The sequence below is a fragment of the Tachypleus tridentatus genome, chromosome 1 (genome assembly GCF_004210375.1).
Source record: "Tachypleus tridentatus isolate NWPU-2018 chromosome 1, ASM421037v1, whole genome shotgun sequence".
Taxonomy (NCBI): Eukaryota; Metazoa; Arthropoda; class Merostomata; order Xiphosura; family Limulidae; genus Tachypleus; species Tachypleus tridentatus.
The window spans coordinates 164976561-164999055 of record NC_134825.1 but is presented as its reverse complement, the minus strand read 5'-3'; the positions used below and the strand labels follow the sequence as shown (position 1 = coordinate 164999055).

The 22495-nt window shown below is 34.3% G+C and overlaps 1 long non-coding RNA gene across 1 annotated transcript in view; it reads right to left on the bottom strand.

Moving 5' to 3' along the window:
• Positions 1–22495, bottom strand: part of LOC143229694 (uncharacterized) — a 108832-nt gene that overhangs the window by 45506 nt on the left and 40831 nt on the right. Inside the window, exon 2 of the long non-coding RNA XR_013016005.1 lies at positions 1408–1523. This is a non-coding gene — a long non-coding RNA (uncharacterized LOC143229694). The remainder of the gene's footprint in view (positions 1–1407; positions 1524–22495) is intronic.

The following is a 22495-nucleotide window of genomic DNA, read 5'->3' as shown; positions in this document are numbered from 1 at the left end:
TATCAACAGGCAATTTTGTTGCAATGTTTGAGAGTCTGAATTGTTAGTAAATTATTTATCAAACCTTATTCTACTTTCTTCCACAGAATAATAATGTTCTCTATAGACAAGCATTTAAAATACATTATAAATCACCCATCTGGAACTGAGAGGTTTAACGATAATATAAACTGAGAAAAACATTAACTGTAACATTAAAGCACACACTTGATGATTCCCCTTACGTTGTTTCGTAAAAAAAACAACTTGCATTTATAAGTGTCGGTCCAGCATGGCTACGTGGGTTAAGGCGTTCGAATCGTAATTTGAGGATTTCGAATCCCCGTCGCACCAAATCTTCTCGCCCTTTCAGCCTTGTGGCGTTATAATGTGACGCTCAATCCCACTATTCGTTGATAAAAGAGTAGCTCAAGAGTTGGCGGTGGGTGGTGATGACTAGCTGCCTTCCCTCTAATCTCACTGTTAAATTAGGGACGGCTGGCGCAGATAGCCCTCGTGTAGCTTTGTGCGAAATTCAAACATAGTAAACTGTTGTCAGTGTCCCCAGTGGCACAGCGTATGTCTGCGGACTTAAACCGATAGAAACAGGGTTTCGATACCCGTGGTGGGCAGAGCACAGATAGCCCATCGTGTAGCTTTGCACTTAATTCAAAACACAAACTTAATAATGAGGCCTTTTCAGTTTCTGATTTTTATATTGGCTGCAAAAATATTTATTAAGTTCTGAAAAAGAACAACAACAACAATATAATCACGTGAGAGTAAAATCCAATAATATTCAACGTTCTTGTAGAATGCAAGAAGAACTTCAGTAGATTTCAACAGTACTAGTTTTCTCTTATTGTTAAGTGAAATAATAGTTCAGTATCGAATAATTGTAAAATATTTCCAGTTAAATAGTTTCTATGCTATATCCATAAATCAACATTCATACTATTTAACACTCCTACGAAAAGACGTTTCTAATCCTGATTTCTCCAAGCCCGTTCCCCTGGCTGTGGTTTCGCTAGATAGTAGATAGGGACAGTGGGAATCTCGTTAATCCATTCATTAATGGATTTAAATGGCAATTTCATTTAAATACAAAATTATTAGCCTAATACTAATAACCTTTTAAGTTGCTCTGGGGCCTATTAGGCCCCACTTTTCGTAGGAGTGTTAAACAGTATAACCTAGAAGTTAAACCACAATTTAAAAAACCCTTTTTATTGGTAATCGATATAACACTTCTTAGTTTGCCATTAAAAGCTTTAGAAATACTGTTCTACCAACGCTTTTCGGCTTATTATTGAGATCTTCTGGTGGGTCACTGTTAGGTTCCGAGGTTCGATTCCCGCGGACAGAGTAAATACCTCAATGTAGTTTTTCTCTAATAAAACAGTTATTGTAGACACACGATTAACTTACCCTTAAAGATTCTTGAATATAGGTTGTAATTTTCTTTGTGTGAACTGGACGATATCCGATATACTTGGGTTGTTGGAAGACCTTTGCAGTATGCCTTATTTTGTATTATTTAGGCTCTGTAAAAATACAACAAAAACAGATTTTAGAAGAACTAAACATGTAAAGAGCACCGTTTATCTTCGGTTTACGACTTTTGAATGTTTAAATACAATGAAAAAGAATAAATTAGATTTATTTAAAGTTTGTAATGTTTATAAGTCAGATTTTAACTTAAAACACAAAAGTGTAAATAGGGCGAATTAAACCGTTATGCTATTTTTGGAGAGTATGTATCATCTGGGGGTATCATACATACGGAGTTTGTACGAGTAAAGATTACTAGTGGTCACGACATCATATTTGCTCCTTGTATTAAATAGATGTGTCACAGAAAACAACCAGTTTGTTTGTTTCGGATATTCGGGCAGAGCTACACAAGGGTTGATGTTTAGTCAGACTATTCATGACGAAACTGCAGCTGTAAACACAAATGTGAAAAGGACGACGTTTCGAAAGTCTCGCGCCTTTCGTCTTCCATCAAACTGAGTGTCATACATAAGGGCTATCTTCGCTAGTCGTTCGAAATTTTAAACTGATAGACTACCACGAAGGAAGCTGGTCAATAACACCCACCGCCAACAGTTAGGTTACTCGAATTCATAAGTAAAATTTGGCCGTAGCTCGGTTTTAGCGTGACCATAGACTGTCGGATTCACGGTTCGGCACACTAAACACTAGGCAACGCCGTGTACATGATATAAATGTAAATATTAACATATATTAAGCGTCGTTTTTTTCACATCGGCTACGTTGCTGTTAAAGAGAAACCAGTTTAAATTGGTATAAAAATGAATACCTTGGCTAAACGATTTTTAATCATGGTAAAAAGCTGGTTATATATAAATCTATACACGTTGTAGAAATTGATTTTTGCAGATATTTCTTTTATTTATCATAAAAACGTCAGCAAAACTTTTTTCCAGCTCGGCATACTCACATTTACTAAATATTATATGCAGTTCTCAGATCGTTAGGCGATTGTATCTTTCAAAAAGAAAATGCTTATTTTAAGGTAACATACAGCGACTGGTCTTAAACGTCAAAAGCCTTTTTTGTGCTTTGTATAAGAAATAGCTGAATATACATTAACATTTACCGATCATGTCTTAAAGTCATTAGGTCGTAATTCCTATCGCTTTCGAATAGAAGGAGCAGTTATTCAAACTCTGCATTAACCCGTTCTCGAAAGTGGAGGATGTAAACAAGGTTATTATGTACTGAAACAGATAGAAAAACACATCGTGAAAGATGCATGTTAATATATTTCACGTCAATTGTTGGTGGAGCGGTAAGTCTACGGATTTACAACGCTAACATCAGGGGTTCGATTCCACTCGATGGACTCAGCAGATAGTCCCATGTTGCTTTGCTACATGAAAATACACATACACAAAACAAAACATCTTAAAATTTCAGTTGAAACGAATGATAATTTTGTAATTTTACTTTTAAATTAAAATAAAAGAAACGAGTTCTAACAATTTTTCCAAGTTTTTGTTTCTCGACTACCTTTAACAGTTTTATTATTTATTAAAGACTGTGTGGATTTATCGATGTAAATATTGCATTAAATCTAATGTAGATATATATATATAACAAATCACTTAAGTTTTTTTCACAGAGTGTGTTAGACATATAAATAGCATACAAGTTTAATTAACATAAAAAACGACTTTCTTGACTTAATTTGTTCGTGTTGTGAAGTCAGCGTTTATCATAATAATGAGAAACCAATGAAAATAAAGGTCTTTAGCTTTTATTTAAATAACTAAGCTTCATTAATATTAATATAATATTTGATTATATTACATTCGCTTTGCTATTGGCTTTTGAAGCATTGGATTTAATATCTGTACACGAAAAAGTACGTTTGTGCATCGGTTGCTGTTTTTCTCAAATTTTTAAACAGAGGAGAAAAAAAAATGTGAGCGATCTTTATTTTCTGCATAAGAAATAGTTTTGAGATAATTAATGTAATAGGGATATACAGTTTATTTGAACAAATATTGCATGTTTAAAGTGTATTATACAAACAAATAAATACAAGAAATATTAAAAGGTATCATTAGAAAAACACATATTGATATAATTATTAAAATACAAAAAAAAAAAAACAGCACTTTGGTACATCCAGGATTTATGTGTATCTACTAGGCCTTACCTAACAATAAAACAGACAGGCCAATAGTAGGATGGGCGTCGTAAGGTGGTCGTGTGGAAGTTTTACTTAGTAAAAAGACTAGAAGACGTTTTGGATTATAATGTGTAGTGTAATGTAGACACTGAAGAAGACATTAAGTGTCTAAACATTCAGAACAAAAATGAACGTGTTATCCATAATGGTATGTGAAGAAAACTGAATTCTATATTACGTACTGTGTCGTCATGGGGAGACAGGAGTGGTTTGCTTGTTTGTTTAACAGCAAAGTCACATTGGGCTATCTGATATCTACTACGGGGAATCGAACAGTGGAAGCGAGCTCGGTAAGACCGTATATAGATTTACTGCTGTATAAAGATAAAAAGTAAAAACAAATGTATGTTTAAAGTACACTCGAAAATAAATCTCAACTGATTCTATCGAAACCTATTTATAGTGTGTGTGTGTGTGTGTGATACGAATAAATAACTTGATACATTATATATACTTTCAATAGCATTTTACAAACACATTCTTTCCATATAATCTAAATAAACAGAGTCAACTGATTAATTATAAATTATAATTCATTTACATTTTCTGTTATGTACGATATTTCACAGTTAAAATAATTGTATTAAAGAAATAGTACGTTTCGTAAAAGTTAGGTCAGTAGTTACACAGTTAGCACCTATCGGTTTGTGGATATGCTCTCTAATATTTACCACACCAGAACGACAACAACGTGCGTATTGATACATTCGTATTAATTACAACGTTGACGGTAGAATAATAATAACAACAACAACAAAATATATTTTTTGCTGGGTTTTTTGTTTTTCTTCTGTAACATAACCTATAATCGTTATTAAGACAAACACCAAATTATACGAACATGTTTTTATGTGATAAAATATGATAGGCCCGGCATGGCTAGGTGGTTAAGGCACTCGACTCGTAATCCGAGGGTCGCGGGTTCGAATCCCAGTCACACCAAACATGCTCACCCTTTCAGTCGTTATAATGTGACGGTCAATCCCATTATTCGTTGATAAAAGAGTAGCCCAAGAGTTGGTGGTGGGTGGTGATAAGCTGCCTTCCCTCTAGTCTTTACACTGTTAAATTAGGGACTGCAAGCGCAGATAGAACTTCTGTAGCTTTGCGCGAAAAAAAAACAAACAAAATATGATTATCGGTCTTACATTCCGAGATGATACATCAAGAAATAGTCACGTGATTTTTTTCCCAGAACATTGCATTGTTAAAATTTCCTCAACTAAAGCTGTTATAGCTTCAGTCAGCCCGAAATCTAAATACATGATTAAACCTATAGATGTGGAATGGTAATAAAAACTATCCTTGCTCGATAAGATGTAACAACCGTACCTTGGTTTGAAAGCAGAGAAAAGTGTTATGTGATGTGTACCATAGCAACTTTCTTTTACTGTCAACACAGAGTTATGTTTAACATTTAAGGTTTAACAGGGCACATTTAAATCCACTAAGCACAATAAATGTCTAATGTTACAATAATGTTTGGAATTATCAAAGAGCAACTTTGAGGAAAGTATAGTACAATTATGTCAGCTTGCGCCTCAAGCAGAACTCTAAGACTAATTTTGTCTGAATATATTGTTCTTGAAAATTCGATTTTAATAACTTATTTTATAGTTTAGAAAGACGTGAGATTTATAAGATGTAATTATACTTCCCGTTCTCACAGGGGACAACGAAACGATAACTCGCAAGTGACAGTTTTTCCGTATTTTTAAAACTTATTTGGAGTATTGTGACTCAAAAATTTAAGTCTGTAATACGATTGTTTATACTTTTGGTTATTGTAGCTTTAAAATATTCAGCCTTCATTTCACATAAAACAAATTTCTGTTCGATAGAATTTATTGTACAATCGTTATATCTTTACTGTTTTTCATATTACACACCTCATTTAATATATTGATAGGTACGTTAATAGTGTTACATTTACCTTTATCACGCAGTTTTCTTTTACAATGTTACCACGCACGCTGATTTACAATACGCTCTCATAAAGCTGCCCCTCGCTAGTACAGCGACATGTCTATAGATTTACAACGCTAAAATGAGGGGTTCGATTCCCCTCGGTAGGCTCAGCAGGTAGCCCCGATAAACCTTTATTTTATTTTAATAATTTCTTACTTTCTTTAGTTATATTTCGGTCATTAAATAAGGTTATTTACAGGTAAATTAGGTAAACTTTTGTACCAGAAATAGGAATACCAAATATCTTTCTTGGTATTAGATTACCAAAGTGCTAATGATTAAATATTTGCAGATTTTCAGAGTTAAATGTGAAATACAGATGAAGATATGGCTGCTTAAAGATCGATGTATCAACTATTATTGGAAAAATACCAGAAGGTTAGATAACTCGCGAATCAATTATGAACAGCCTTATTTGGCGTGACTTCATAATATACTGTATGAAGCCAAAACATCAAGTAGTCGGTTGGGTTTTTGATATACCAGCAAACCTGTTGCGGTTTATTTGATTGTTTGTTTTGAATTTCACGCAAAGCTATACGAGGGCTATCTGCGTTAACCGTCCCTAATTTAGAAGTGTAATGGTAGAGGGAAAGAAGATGATCATCACCACTCATCAATGAATAGTAGGATTGACCGTCACATTATAACATCTCCATGACTAAAAGAACACCCATGATCGGTGTGACGGGGATTCCAACCCGCAACTATCGGATTACGAGTCGAGCACTCCAACCACCTGGCCGTGCCGAGCTCGTTGAGAATGGAGCCAATAACACTCACTGGATAGAATACGATGATTGTTTTCATTATAACTCATATTTTAAACTTGTTACTGGTTGCGATTTTTGTTTCAGTTTTTTTTTTATATTAAGTAATAGTTGGCATGATCTATGGGTAAGATTGAAGAGCGTATATTCTTTGGTACTGAAATGTAGTTATACGGTTTGCTTTATAAATAAAATTAAAGCATTCATTTTTTGCATGGCTTTAAATGCGGAAAACTCGTCAGAGAAACACCTATTCCAAAAAAAAAAAAAAAATGCTTCCGATATCGCATACCTTTTTCCATTCTTTCGTGACGAATTCACTTCCATAACCTTCACCATTCCCATCACGAATTAAAACCAAATCGTCGTTAGCAATAAGTTCCATACCGTCATTTTCATCATGTATAACTTAATTATTTATATTCAAAATATTCTAATTGTAATTCAACCATAATCGATTTATTTGACTATTTAATGCATTGTCAGAAACAACTAATACACGTTTCAGCCGTTTTATCTCGTCGTCTCCGAGTCAATTTGGTAAAACTTGATGATTCATCACATTCACGACCACAACACGATCAAACTAAGCATTTTAAGTTTAAAGATAAAATTCTTTTTTTTTTTTGACAATCTTTCACTCTTCATCAATTTCAATCCATTGATTTAAAGCAGCCAATGGTCCGTTGTAACTGAAAATAGTTTCAATTATTTGTCTTTTGGGACAAAGATATTGCTTCAAGTAAAGAAACAGAAAAGAACTTTCTCTGCAATATGTCTTTTTTTTTCTTCCCTAAATCAACACAAGCCCCAATTTTAGAACACGGGCCGTATCATAATAAGTATCAGCACCAATACCACGGCTGTTTTAGGACAACTATAATCAATTCCTATATCTCAGGACGGCTGGTAAGGGTATTAACACTTTTAGGTCATCTTCAGGTTAACAAAGAAAGTTTGTTTGTTTTGAATTTCGAGCAAAGCTACTCAAGAGCTATCTGCGCTGGTCGTCCCTAATTTAGCAGTGTGAGATTAGAGGGACGGCAGCTGTTATTCGCCACCCACTGCCAACTCTTGGGCTACTTTTTAGCAACGAATAGTGAGATTGACCGTTACATGTGCCGAAAGGGAGGCATGTGACAGGGATTCGAACCTGCCACCCTTGGAATACGAGTGGAGCGCCTTAACCACCTGTTAACTGTTTATTAAAATGTACTCGAGAATAACCAGATGCCATTCTAACTGATCAAAATTGTCACATGATGTTTTTGTATTTCTAGACTTTAAATTAATTGGCTAAAGTAAATAAATGCGCTAAGCCATTTCACTTTTGTCAATAACAATTACTGGACAGCTTTTGGGTGGAATATACAGCTAAAACACTACCTTTGATCTGGAAGTTTGAGAAAACAACAACAACAAAACACACTCGCAGAGGAACTGTTGGAAGACGAGAGAACTCGTCGAATATGAAACAGATATACAAATACCGTTAACATTGTTATTCACTTTGCTTTCTAAAATAAATTCGAGGTTTGATCCTCGCTCCAAACACGACATAAGTAGCTCATTTATTAACTGTGATTACGTATAATATTTAAATAATTTTCTTAGAAGCAACGAGCACTATTATCTTACTAAGTATTGTTAAGAAAAAACAGTTAACTTCTTACCATTACCAAATATGGCGAATACAGAAACAATTAACGTCATTTACTTAGAAAACAAAGAAAAAGAACAAGTGTCATTATTTGTTTGGAAATAAAAATTTATTTTCGTTATTGATAACAAAAGTATTATTTTGATTTAATTAGAAGTCGCATTTAAGAATATAGATTTAAACGCTAAAGGCTGGCGAAACGTTTCAGATGAATGTTTGTTTCTCTTCCATTAAGCTAGTCGAAACGTTCCTTTATTGAACAAAATACTTTCAAGGGAGAGACTTGAATGTTACAAAAGTAATTTGTTATAAAGTTTTTATTTGGAATTCTAAAAGGACACGCCAAGAAGGCAGTAAAAAAGACTGCTACTTTATTTTTATCAGAAATATTAAGCCTTATGAATTCCCGCAGACAGTTGTGGAAATGAAACTGCCCTACCAATTAAAGAAGAAACAAATAATTGAAAAAAAGAGAATAAGAAAAATAAGGTACTATCATTTGGAAATAAGTAAGTTAAGAACTTACCTCTTAAAATTAGTACTTCAGCCCCCATTATAATAGAAAGACACTAATTGGTAGCCCAGTAAACGAGTTATACTTGTATGAAGAGTTCCATCAATTTACTTAAATAAACTAGTATAAAATCACCACCCATTTAATTACGTCTGCTGTAACTGACATCTCTCTCTATTACGGCAGGTGTTTAGGTTTAAAATTAATATTTCCTAAGAAACATTAATTCCCTGGGGTGCTCGAAGACTAACTAGTCCTCCTTCAACCCCGCACCAGGTAGGAATTTGTAAATGTAACTGTCATGCTTTAAACAGGCCTTTATATGTGACAAGGCGTACATCCGCATAAAGTAGTGCCAACTTGTTAAATCACCTTCTTCATAACTAAAAATAGTTATTATAAGATTTTTTAGCAAAATTCATTTATTTTGTATTTCTTTATATTTATTTATTACATTATTGTATTCGTTACAGAATAGTTTAATGATTTTAAATAAAGTTTTTCTCTTAAGTTCATTAACTATTAACTTTTGTATCAATATTTTCAACATCACTGATAAAATATTGTAATTTATTACAAATTTTACAATATCTGAATAATTGCGAAGTTATAACAGAAGGGTGTGGTACATTACTGTTAAAAGCTGGTGAATCATAAACTTGAAAGGTAAAATATTTTATTTTCTCTGAAATATTTACATTAATATCCTTATCAATTATTTTAATTTCTAAATCTAAATAATGTATTTCAGTATTAGATATTGAAGTATTTTCTATTTCTAATTATTTTGGATAAATAAATAACATTATTTATTTTAGGATTATTTATACTGATTAGATCCAGCTATATATCTAAGTTAAAGTAAAAATATTAGGATTTGTGTAGTTTTCAATAAATCTGTTCTCATACTAGTAAAGATATAAATTTGCTACACAAGTAAAATAGTTAGCTTCTATTGGAACTCCTGTCACTTCTTTAAAAACTTGTTTATCAAAAAATATATAATTATTATAAATACAGAAACTTAATATACCTTTTATGTTTTTGGAACTGTATTTTCTTTCTTCCAGTTCTATAAAAGGATAACAGAACTGTTCTATTAACCAATTTGAAACACAGATTAAATCTTGTAATTGAATTGTGGTGTACAATGTGGTGAAATCAAATGTTTCAATATCATTTATTTGCTGTTGTTGTTTTTGAATTAAGCACAAAACTACACAATGGGCTATTTGTGCTCTACCCACCACGGGTATCGAAACCCACATTTTAGTGTTGTAATTCCGCAGACATACCGCTGAGCCACCAGGGGGATTATTTATTTGTTCACAGTTTTTTAGATATTTTAAAACACGTTAATTATTTTCTATATTCTAATAAAGTATGTTTTTATTATTATCACGTACATTTTTAACTTTATCAAGTAAATATTAGATAATTTATTTAATATATTTAGTTGTTTAATAATTCTTCTTATTGAATTAGAAATAAATCTAAGTTTAATTAGATATTTATAAAGGTTGGGAATAACATAAAGAAAAGGTAATTCCACATTAGGATTTTGCTTAGAATTATAAGTTTATTATAAGCTTTAATGAAATTATTAATTTTTGTATCTTTGGATTTGCTTAATTCATTTAGATGTTTGTGTACTATTGATTTCTGTTATTTTAAATAATGCATAAACGTTTTTGCAAATGATACCAGTGTTACAGTTAGCCTTGAGAATTAGTCATAGGTTTGAATTTGCTGTTTTCAATGCAATACTTCCTTTTGATTTGGCTTGGCATGGCCAGGTGGTTAAAGCACTTGACTCTTAATCTGAGGGTCCCGGGTTCGAATTGCCGTCGCCCCAAACATTGTTCGCTCTTTCAGCCGTGGGAGGGTTATAACGTTGACGGTCAATTCGTTGGAAAAAAGAGTAGCCCAAAAGTTGGTGATGACTAGCTACCTTCCCTTTAGTCTTACAGTGCTAAATTATGGACGGCTACGCAGATAGCCCTCGTGTAGCTATGCGCGAAATTAAAACAGAACAATACTTTTGATTTTGTTTACTTAAGTTTATCTGTAGTAATTTTCTCTAAAAAATATATATTACTCACTACAACAATAGTTGGTTCCATTTTAAATGTTTTTTTCATTCATTAACAATTCGTATATGTGCATAATAAGATACCTAATAATATAAATTACATCATTCTGTTTAGTCCTAGTTCAAGTATTCACCGAGAAAAGTTCGTACTTGCATTTCACATGTGCCCCATCTGATGGACCGGCATGGTCAAGCGTGTTAAGGCGTGCGACTCGTAATCTGAGGGTCGCGGGTTCGCATCCCGGTCGCGCCAAACATGCTCGACCTTTCAGCCGTGGGGGTTTTAATGTGACGGTCAATCCCACTATTCGTTGGTAAAAGAGTAGCCCAAGAGTTGGCGGTGGGTGGTGATGACTAGCTGCCTTCCCTCTAGTCTTACACTGCTAAATTAGGGACGGCTAGCACAGATAGCCCTCGAGTAGCTTTGTGCGAAATTCAAAAACAAACAAACCCATCTGGTATTATGTCGCTGCCGACGAGACCTTTCGCCAACACCGGATTTCATCGGGTAGGTTGGTTGTAATATGTAGAATTTTCGGTGGAAAGGTACTTTTTTAGTCGCTTATGAAACAAGAAATGTTAGTGTGTATAACAGCGTGGACTGCATAGCGTGACAATTAGGTAAATGTTACGATTGTTTTAAAGCCCTACTGTAATGTAATATGAAACGTATGTTAGCGACGAAGGAAGTTTGAACAAAAAGCTAAAACGCCGATTAGAAACAAGAATTAAACACGTGTATTTTTGAGTAAGATTTTATCAATAGGAAATAATGTGATTTTATTTATCTTGATAAAATGACAAACTTAGCACTAAAAATAACAACAAAGTTTTCGAAAAAAATTATAATGTCTTTCTGTTGAGGTTAATTAGATGACCACAGAATTCATTTCAACGTGTCAAAAATTTCTAATTTAGCTGCATATATTAGCTGGATAAAAAGTCTAATCATATACAACGCCTGAGGTTGATCAGTTATGTACGTCTGATTTTGTCATAATGAGGCTGAAAAAGATATATGCCATCAAAACAGACACTAGTGTTACTGACATGACATATATTACCCAGTGAGGGATGATTACTTCTAGTCGTTCTTGCCCAATATTATCCATACTTTGGACTTCTACGTTCGTTTATATTGTGTAACATTCAGGCTCGGCATGGCTAGGTGGTTAAGGCACTCGACTCGTAATCCACGGGTTCGAATCCCTGTCACACCAAACATGCTCGACATCTCAGCCATGAGAGCGTTCTAATGTTGCTGTCAATCCCACTATTTGTTGGTAAAAGAGTAGCGCAAAAGTTGGCGGTGGGTGGTGATGACTAGCTGCCTTTTCTCTAGTCTTGCACTGCAATGTTACTGACGGCTTGCGCAGATAGTCTTCTTGTGGCTTTGCGCGAAATTCAAAACAAACCAATGTAACATTCAGCGGTTGGTTTAGTCATGACTGACGAACGATAGATATTGAAGTAGGTATGTTTGTTTGTTTGTTTCTGAAATTCGCACAAAGCAACTCGAGGGCTATCTGCGCCAGCCGTCCCTAATTTAGCAGTGAAAGACTAGAGGGAAGGCAGCTAGTCATCACTATCCATCGCAAACTCTTGGGCTACTCTTTTACCAACGAATAGTGGGATTAACCGTCACATTACAACGCCTCAACGGCTGAAAGGGCGAGCATGTTTGGCGCAACACGGATGCGAAACCCGCGACCCTCAGATTACGAGTCGCACGCCTTAACGCGCTTGGCTATGCAGGGCCATTTAAGTAGGAAGCAAGTGGGTGGTTATATTCTAGTAGGAAGCAAGTGGGTGGTCATATTCTATGTCCATTAAGATGATTATGTCGCACACATGTTTACCACTACGAACGACCAGTCAAAATAAGTTGTCTTTTGTCAGTATTTAGAACAATCACTATAGAAAGGTGTGTAATTTAATGAAATGTAGTCTTAACATTTTTGTAAGCGTAAGTGTTTTTATCTTTGAATTGGTTTTAAAGTATTCTTGATATGAGTAATGAATGATTAATGTCGCTATATATATATTTCTCTATCTGGCTAGTTGTCTGTCTATCATTTATTTTTTCGTCCTTTCGTCTGTCTGCTTTTCATCCTTCTGTCCACATACAAATAAATGTTCTTTAGTAAAAAGGAAAAAGTTAAAGAACAGTTTTATTGTCAGTGGAATGACCTGGTAGACTGAAGATATTGTGACTTTGGATAAGAGTTTCAATTGTACAAATAATTAGGTAGATACGTTGAAAGTCACTTTTTATTGTCTATCTGAATCAACTTTCATTTCAAGTGAATTCGTTAAAAAATGTGGACTAATTTGCAGTTTAAAAATATAAATATACAGTTCTAATACTATTAATTACATTAATATTTAGTAGACGATTACAATGAGCACTATAAAACAAAGGTGAACTTAATTAAAAATAAACCATTTGTAGAATTGCCGTTATCGGAACTAGTAATTAACTTGGTGACATAACGAATAGTGTATGGGGTAATAGAACGTCGGGAATATCCCATCTATCAGACATAACCCAAACATAGTAGAAATTGTAGGGTGGTTTTATTTCTATTTTGAGAACTCTAAAGGTTTTCCAATAATTGACTACAGACAGTGAAAGGCAGTTGAGAGTTGAAGCGTTGTGGGTGTAATTCCTTCTCAGTTGAATGCTATTTCATCTATCAAACAACATCCAACCACTTGTTATAAACTAGCCAGCTAGTATGGAAAATCAGTTAGAAGTATCGAGTTTAGTGATTACAGCCACATCGCTTCAACTCTCAACTGCCTTTCACTGTCTATAAATACCATTGTTAGTCCTAGTTGTCAGTTTGATGTCATAACCAATAATGCTTATTTAATGTTTATTTTATGTATTTATAAAGATGTCGATATATCTCACCCTAAACAGAAATTGAGTTCATATCCGAGTACTTGTCAGTGTTATTTAGACCTGTCTCAGTAGCATAAGAATGCTGCGTGAAATTACAAATTAATTGGTTAAAATAACTTAAGATATATCGTTTTATATTCCAATAAAAACATATTTAGAAATTTATGCAACCATTGGTAAAGCTTGCGTTAAACTTTTCGTACATATATAGGCAGTTTGATACACGGATATATAGATATATATACATTCACATTGTGCGATTGTTATACAATTTCATTTGTACCCATTAACTCTAAAGACAGAGAGACGAGAGACATTTCGAAATATTTCACGGTGTTCTTAATGCGAATGGCTTTAAAGTTTTTCCACCTGAAACTGTTGAGGAACATATAACTCTCACGTCTCCCGTTGTGCTGAGCCCGAGAACGCTAGTATGTTATTATTATCAAGCTAACTTTCACCTTGACTGCACCTAATCCTATAATAGGTAAAACAATGCACGATACACCTGCGTCACAATCTTATGCCTTTGTAGAAAACAAGGTTTAAATCTAATTTACGAAGAAAGGACAGAAAGCAATGTAATACACCCAAGGAAGATTATCATTTATCTTGATGTGTAATAACGTCTTTTGTAACCGTTGCTACCCGGATTATAGCTTAATCATTTAATGAATGCAACAGTGCTCGTTTTCAAGTTACGTTTAGCCTTAAACGTAAGTAGTTACATACGAATACGGAAATATACGTGGCACTATCTTTTCCTGCCTGCTTTCTATTGCCATTTTACAAATTGAGTTTGCAAGAGGAAAAATTCTATTATGAATAAATCAAAGCTGGTTAGAATATTTCATTCCAATTTTACCATAATAGTTCCATTTTTTGTTAAGCACAAAACTACACGACAGGTATCGAAACCATATTTTAGTGTTATAAGGTCTCTGAGTGGAACCGTGGTTATGTTTTATTTATACATATATATACATATATCCTTAGAAATGTTTCATTTCTCATTAACTAAAGGCTAACAAAGAAAAGTTGTTGTTTTTTCCATTCAATAAAACAAATGTCAGAATAAGTAAAGCTGTGTTGTGTATTTGTGTAACAAACAACAGATACGTTGTTTTTACGAGTGCAAATAACACTGGAGAAACAGAAATTCATGTATTGTATAAATGGCCCGGCATGGCCAAACGTGTTAAGGTGTTCGACTCGTAGTCCGAGGGTTGCGGGTTCGAATCCCGGTCGTACCAAATATGATCGCCCTTTCAGCCGTGGGGACGTTATAGTGTGACGGTCAATCACACTATTCGTTGGTAAAATAGTAGCCCAAGAGTTGGCGGTGGGTGATGATGACTAGCTGCCTTCCCTCTAGTTTTACACTTCTACATTAGGGACGGCTAGCGCAGATAGCCCTCGAGTAGCTTTGCGAGTAATTCAAAAAACAAAACAAACAAACAATATATTGTATAAATTTGTATATGAAACTAGCAAAATAAAAACGTAGATTTTAGGAGTTGAAAATAACACTTAATAAATGAAAAGAAAAAGTAGTTAGAAATGAACAATACTGAGAAACGAAATAGAAAAGTAGTGCAGTTAGTTTGGAGTTATAATTCAACAAACTAAGTTATACGTACGTCTATTCATAATTTGCTCTCATTGCGCCATAATGTGAGTGTGAAATTTCACTATTCAGTTACTTAACATGAGACCGAGTGTCATAAGGTCAAAATTTTGGACTGGTTGATATATGCACGTTTTCCTTTTGGGTAGTTTGACATTAAATTTTGAAGTAATAAATGCAAAAGTAATTGAAAAAACATTTGCTTTTAGACACGCGTAATCGATGTAAAATAGTAGTCCAAGAATTGGCGGTGGGGTGCCTTTCCTCTAGTCTTACATTGATAAATTAGGGACGGCTATCTGCGCTAGCCGTCGTGTAGCTTTGCGCGAAATTCAAACCCAATTCAGTGTATAGGTTATATATTTTTTATAAAGATATAAACTGTATACTTATCAATATATAAGATATTTTATAAACATATTCATTGGTCCGTTCGGTCTTTATGAAATTAAAGAAAAAAAGGTTATTAGGATGTTAGTTTGTTTTTTAATTTCTTTCAAAGCTACACGAGGGCTATCTTCGCTAGCCGTCCCTAATTTAGCAGTGTAAGACTAGAGGGAAGGCAGCTAGTCATCACCACTCACCGCCAACTCTTGGGCTACTCTTTTACCAACGAATATTGGGATTGACCGTCATATTATAACGCCCTCACGGTTGATAGAGCGAGCATGTTTGGTATGACGAGGATTCGAACCTGCGACCCTCATGTTACGACTCGAGTGCCTTAACCACCTGACCAGGCCAGGCCTTATTAGGAGGCAAATAAAATGAAGATTGTAAATTCTTAAAGTGATCAACAGTGATCAACAACAGCAAACAAAGCATGATATTACTGGACGCTAACGTCACGGTCTTTAACCTTTAAAGATTCGTCGTAGTGGACATATTTTACTAAAAACAGACTAATCACATTCCCTGAGATCAGTGTTATAGATGCCACTAAACATGCGTAATTTAAATGCAAATCCGTAAGACTGTTAAAACAATGGCAAAAGATAAAAATTATGAGATACTTTGTACAGATTTCAATCAAAATTAAAATGACTTGTTGAAAGGTTTTACTCATCACAGTGATTGGTAAAAGTCGGAGGTACGTTTTTAAATGTCTCCAAAAACTATTTACCGTGTATCTGCGTAGTGGCATAAGTATCTCCCGCCAATTTAGGTCGAAAATTATTCCCTGGGTTAAGTTCCAGCCCTCCCCCCTTCCCCTCGAAAAGTTGGAGGTAGTCGATGATTGTTTCTAAAATGTCTTTTTTTAAAAGCTACCTCCAACACCTTAGGGAGCCCAAACTAGACCAAGGGTTTAGTTTTCGATACAAAGAAATTGCTGAAAATACTTGTGCTGCAACCCCAGAAATCCATGGGTATACGTAAGAGCAGTTCCTTTGTCTGAAGACATTTTAAAACCTACCTCAGGCTACGTCCAACTTTTACCCACACCCACTAAAGACTGTGTTTTAACCGCATCATATGTCATTGACAGTTTCTCAAGATACTCTCTTTTGATATATATATATATTTTTCCTTTTTGGTGAAGTTAACAATAACCTATTAAGTGAATCATGACATCAATATTTCTTTACGGCATATCTTTAAGTACATAAGATAGGCCTTGCAAGTTGCTCGATAATTGACAATATAATGTTGAAAACTATATAAATTTACCATATCGATGCCTCGTTCCTAAACGTTGTGGAACAGAGCTAAATGTTGTTGAATCACTGTATCACAAAATCAAACATGGCTGAATTAGTTAGCACCTAATACCAAACATACATGCCTAACAACAACAAGGACAGACTGTGATAATTTAGTTGTACTTATGTTTTTCTTTCATATTATCATACCGACGTCTCGTTCCTTAACGTTATGGAACAGAGCTAAATGTTGTTGAATTACTGTACCACAAAATCAAACATGGCTGAATTAGTTACCACCTAATACCAAACATACATGCCTAACAACAACAAGGACAGACTATGATAATTTAGTTGTACTTATGTTTTTCTTTCATATTTGTATATGCAGAAATGCGGCTACTTTAAAGAGGGTTCTCACCATTTATCATAACGATTTGCATACTAATGCGATGACGTGTTTCGTCAGATGGTGGGTAGTCATCGCGTCCCCTGCGGCATATTTATCACGTTAAGTTCACGGTACGTTAAATACTGCAAATACCAGCATGAAGAACTCTGGCTGGATATAATCATAGTGGCGTTATTAAGTGAAACAACACTTCAATGAAAGAAACCCTCAGTTCCGCGAGACTTCAGAAGCAGAGCGGTCTGAATATACAACCAAAGCCAATCTGGAAGGATGCCTTCAGGCACAAAGAAAGGTTGTGATTACAGAAGAGAACCTTCCGACCCAAAAAGTAGTTACGACAAAAATTAATACATCTCCAGATACAAGATAATAAACAAGGACTTGCAGATGATAAAATTTTATAAGCCGAAACTTCACAATATTTCATCCAAAGTGCGTAAATGTTATATATATAAAAAACGATATTGCCAAAAATCTGATATCACAGCATTTCTGTTCGTTCACATGTCTATCAAGTCCTCAAATAAATTTCTAGTCAACTTTTGTGTCTTTGGTCTACAGTTGTCTTGCAAGATGATATTCTCTTACAAGTGTGACAAGATATCTGGTCTAATACCAACCTTGTCTTCCTTTGTGTAGGTGTTAAGATATCTGGTCTAATACCAACCTTGTCTTCCTTTGTGTAGGTGTTAAGATATCTGGTCTAATACCAACCTTGTCTTCCTTTGTGTAGGTGTTAAGATAGCTGGTCGAAAAAAACCTTGTCTTCCTTTGTGTAGGTGTTAAGATATCTGGTCTAATACCAACCTTGTCTTCCTTTGTGTAGGTGTTAAGATATCTGGTCTAATACCATCCTTGACCAATCTTCGTAGATGTGACAAGTTGTATGGTCTAATACCATCCTTTCCATAATTCGTTTATGTGTCAAGGTGCATGGTCTAATATAAAATTTGCCATCCTTTGTGTACATGCCAAGAAGTATGGTCTAATATCAAGCTTGCATCATTCATGTACGTGTTTCTTTATAAATTTACATTCGAACGACAATGCTACCATGGTGAAACTGAATTAACATATCGCATTTAAATGAGCTAGACAACATCGCCAAAAGAAAAACAACTACATTTTTTTAGGTGATTTATCTTCACAACGTCTACTTTCTTTTCTCATTACCCTCTCACGCATTTCAATTCTTGTCTTGAATATTTAACAATTCAGATTGTAATGATTCAAAAAAAAAACTACACAGCTAGTTATCTGTGTTCTGCCCACCGGCGGCACTATAGCCCGATTTTTAACTTTATAAGCCTACTTACAGCAGAGCCACCAGTGGCCCTTAGCAGAACTAATATATACATTGTAAATACGTGACTATTTTGTGCAGGTAGTTTTAAAACAGACTGAGTTTTATAAGTTTTGTTTTCGTCAGTACCGTCTCAAATAACAACCGATAAATCAACTAAATTACCTCTATTTATTCCAAAAACATATATAAAACATCCTGAACTAAATTTGGGACTAAAAAGTTTTTCCATGTGTCAGCAACACGTTTCCGATCTTACAAGGTTAAAATCTAGGGTTTGATCCCTCGTGATGAAGAGTATAGAGATAACCTATTAAGAAGTTTTTATGTTAAATATCCAACACGAACAATAGGACGAAGAATTAAAGTATGACGTAATTTGACCTTTTTGTTCTGGTCATAAATAAAGGTAATACGCTTATAATTATCACATATTTAACCAGCAATAATACGACCTTCGTATTATGTAGCCGTTGTGTTAGACGTATTTGTTTTGTGTACCCTACAATACAACGTACATAGTATATTTGTTTGTTTTTTTTAAGCACAAAACGACACAACGAAATATCTGTACTGTGCCTACTACGGGTGTCGAAACCCGGTTTTTACTATTATTAGTTTTTAGACTTACCACTAAACCATTGGAGGGCTGTATAGTTTATTTAGAAGGGGAAACTTTTCGAAAACTCCATTAGAATAAACAACGGCACATTTTGATATAAAATATATTTTTGACAGGATGTTGTAGCGATTCGTACATTACATGACCAAATATAGAACAATCGCTTACTAAAACAGAATATTCTATGAAATCCCTTACCGAAAGCCAACGTTACAGTGCAACAATTTGTATATCAGTATATCAATATGATGCTTTAAAATTATCATGTACTTATTTATTTGAAATACAACGCTGTCATAACATCAATACTCCACTTAAGAAAGATATAATAGTCCACTTGAAAACATTAGAATACAGTAATAACTGTACATTACAGCGCCAGTTGTACATTTTAGTAGAATACAAAAACTACCTTATTTTATATCACTGATAAACTGATCGTTTTGTCTTTGAACACCAATACCTCTCCTCTAAAGTTTGATATACCTAAAATAAATAGAAGTATATTAATAGGAAGTTAGCTGATTAAACAAGTACTGTATATATATTTCTCTCTCTGTTGTAAGTAAGTATTTCAGGTATATTATTTTTAAAAGTTGATATTCACGATCTATAAACTCACATGTTCTAACTGCACAGAAGAATATACCAACACGACAACCAGGTGGTTGTCTACCCATGATAAAGTTTATTCGCTTGTCCGTTATTATATTGAATTGCGAAGCTACACATAACGGGCTATTTCTGCTCTGCCGCCAAGAGTATTGAAACCCGATTTTAAGGCCTTAGATCCATACATTTACCACTGAGCTACTGGGAAATGGGAAGGCAGGTCCATATTAACAGTTACATACCTTAACAAATGAACTTGTTAACACTCCTACGAAAGTGGCCTAATAGGCCCCAGAGCAACTTGAAAGGTTATTAATATTAGGCTAATAATTTGTATTTAAATGAAATTGCCATTTCATTTGATTTCATTTCATTAAAAACATATATAACATATATATAACATAAACATATATATATAAACATATATATATGAAATGGCAATTTCATTTAAATACATAATTATTAGCCTAATATTAATAACCTTTCAAGTTGCTCTGTGGCCTATTAGGCCACTTTTCGTAGGAGTGTTAAACATTATAAGGTATGTCAGGACAAAATTCAATGTCAGCTTTGTGGTAACCAGCGTAGCGTGAAGGAGGTGATAACATCAGAAAACACGAGGGCGATTTTATATCAGTTGAACCCACGTATCTGCTTCTCACCAAATGGTAAACGTTTTACCATCACATCATGGTCAGTTTTTCAGCTAGATACGTTAAAAGTAAATATACATATGGTTATTAATAACTTATTTCATTAGGATATGGTACTGACTCCATCATCACGCTCTAATTTATTTTATTAGGATATAATACTGACTCCATCATCACGCTCTAATTTATTTTATTAGGATATGGTACTGACTCCATCATCACGCTTTAATTTATTTCACTAGGCTATGGTACTGACTTCATCATCACGCTCTAATTTATTTCACTAGGATATGATACTGACTCCATCATCATGCTTTAATTTACTTCACTAGGCTATGGTACTGACTTCATCATCATGCTCTAATTTATTTAACTAGGATATGATACTGACTCCATCATCATGCTTTAATTTACTTCACTAGGATATGGTACTGACTTCATCATCACGCTCTAATTTATTTCACTAGGATATGATACTGACTCCATCATCATGCTTTAATTTATTTCACTAGGCTATGGTACTGACTTCATCATCACGCTCTAATTTATTTAACTAGGATATGATACTGACTCCATCATCATGCTTTAATTTATTTCACTAGGATATGGTACTGACTGCATCATCACGCTCTAATTTATTTAACTAGGATATGGTACTGACTTCATCATCACGCAACAAAAAAAAAAACATATTCAAATAGAACTTGGAGAAAGTTCTGTTCCATACTTCCTGACGTTTAGTTCAACGCGATCTGTTAACTTACATAATCATTGAATGTGTACGGTCTTGTTTTTTGCATAATGCACGAGCGAAAAATAGCTTTCTTGAGCCGTCGATGCTCTGACTAGAGCATGTTTCAGGAAAACAAAAATCGAAATTCATCATTCCACTGAATTCGACGCGTTGTCTCGAAGTTATTTTGAATTTTAAAATCAACAACTTTCTTTCGGTTGAAACTAGATTTTGAATAAGGATAAACATTTCTTGTTTTTGTAGTGAGTTTAAAGCGAAGTTCTTAGTATGTTAAGTATTTGTGTGATTGTACGCTTATAATAAGTTTAATGCGAAGTTATTGTTCTATTAAATATTTGTATAATTCTTCTTTTAAACTGAGTTTAAATAAAATTATTATTCTAGTAAATATTTGAGTAATAGTACTTTTGTACTGCGTTTAAAGCGAAGTTCTTACTTTATCAGAAAGCTGTATATTGGTAATTTTTTATTGACTTAAAAGTGTAGAAAAGAGGATCTCTGGAACACTCTTTCTGTACTTATATATTTTTTCTCTTCAAGCTAGTATGTGTCTTTTGAAGAACCCGAAGACACGTTCCGGTCTTTTTTCTCCTATTTACTCGGTAAACACGACCTGAACTTCCTCAGATAGTGATCCTCTTAACTTAATAGTCTCTCTTTGCAGCAAAGGTATTTATGCGGCCTCCTGTTTGATGGAATAGCAGAGAGTGTGTTGTAAACGTCAGCCATAAGTTGTAGTCAGATATAGAAGCTTTTATGTTCCTTTCGTGGAAATCGATGACGAAACTTTACCAAGTCGTGCGGTTAGCGTAGTTATGTGTATGCTGATTTATAGCAGTCCAAGCATGAAAGTGCATTTGGCATCTGTTATTAAGACTGCCAGATCCCATGTTTTTTAAAGCTAAACAGCTCCCCATTTCCGGATAATAGTAAGATATAGCCGCTTTGTAAGCAGCGTTGACCAGTGAGAAACACGTCAAACGTTTGTCTGTCGTATACAAGGGTAAGTTGTGCATTACGGCAAAGGTCAGATGTTTTATAAGGCAGAGAAATAAAGACACTATATGACCTAGCAGTAAAATCTCTTTTAGTCTAGTACCCATTACGATTATTGAAGTTTACCACAATACTTGCCTAATGGTGAGATCAGCTCGTTAGGGCAATGTTCTGTAACGCAAATAATAAGAATTTCAACACACTTTCTTAGGACCTATAACATCAAGTATGCATGTTAAAAATATTTTAAGGATGCTCAAAACT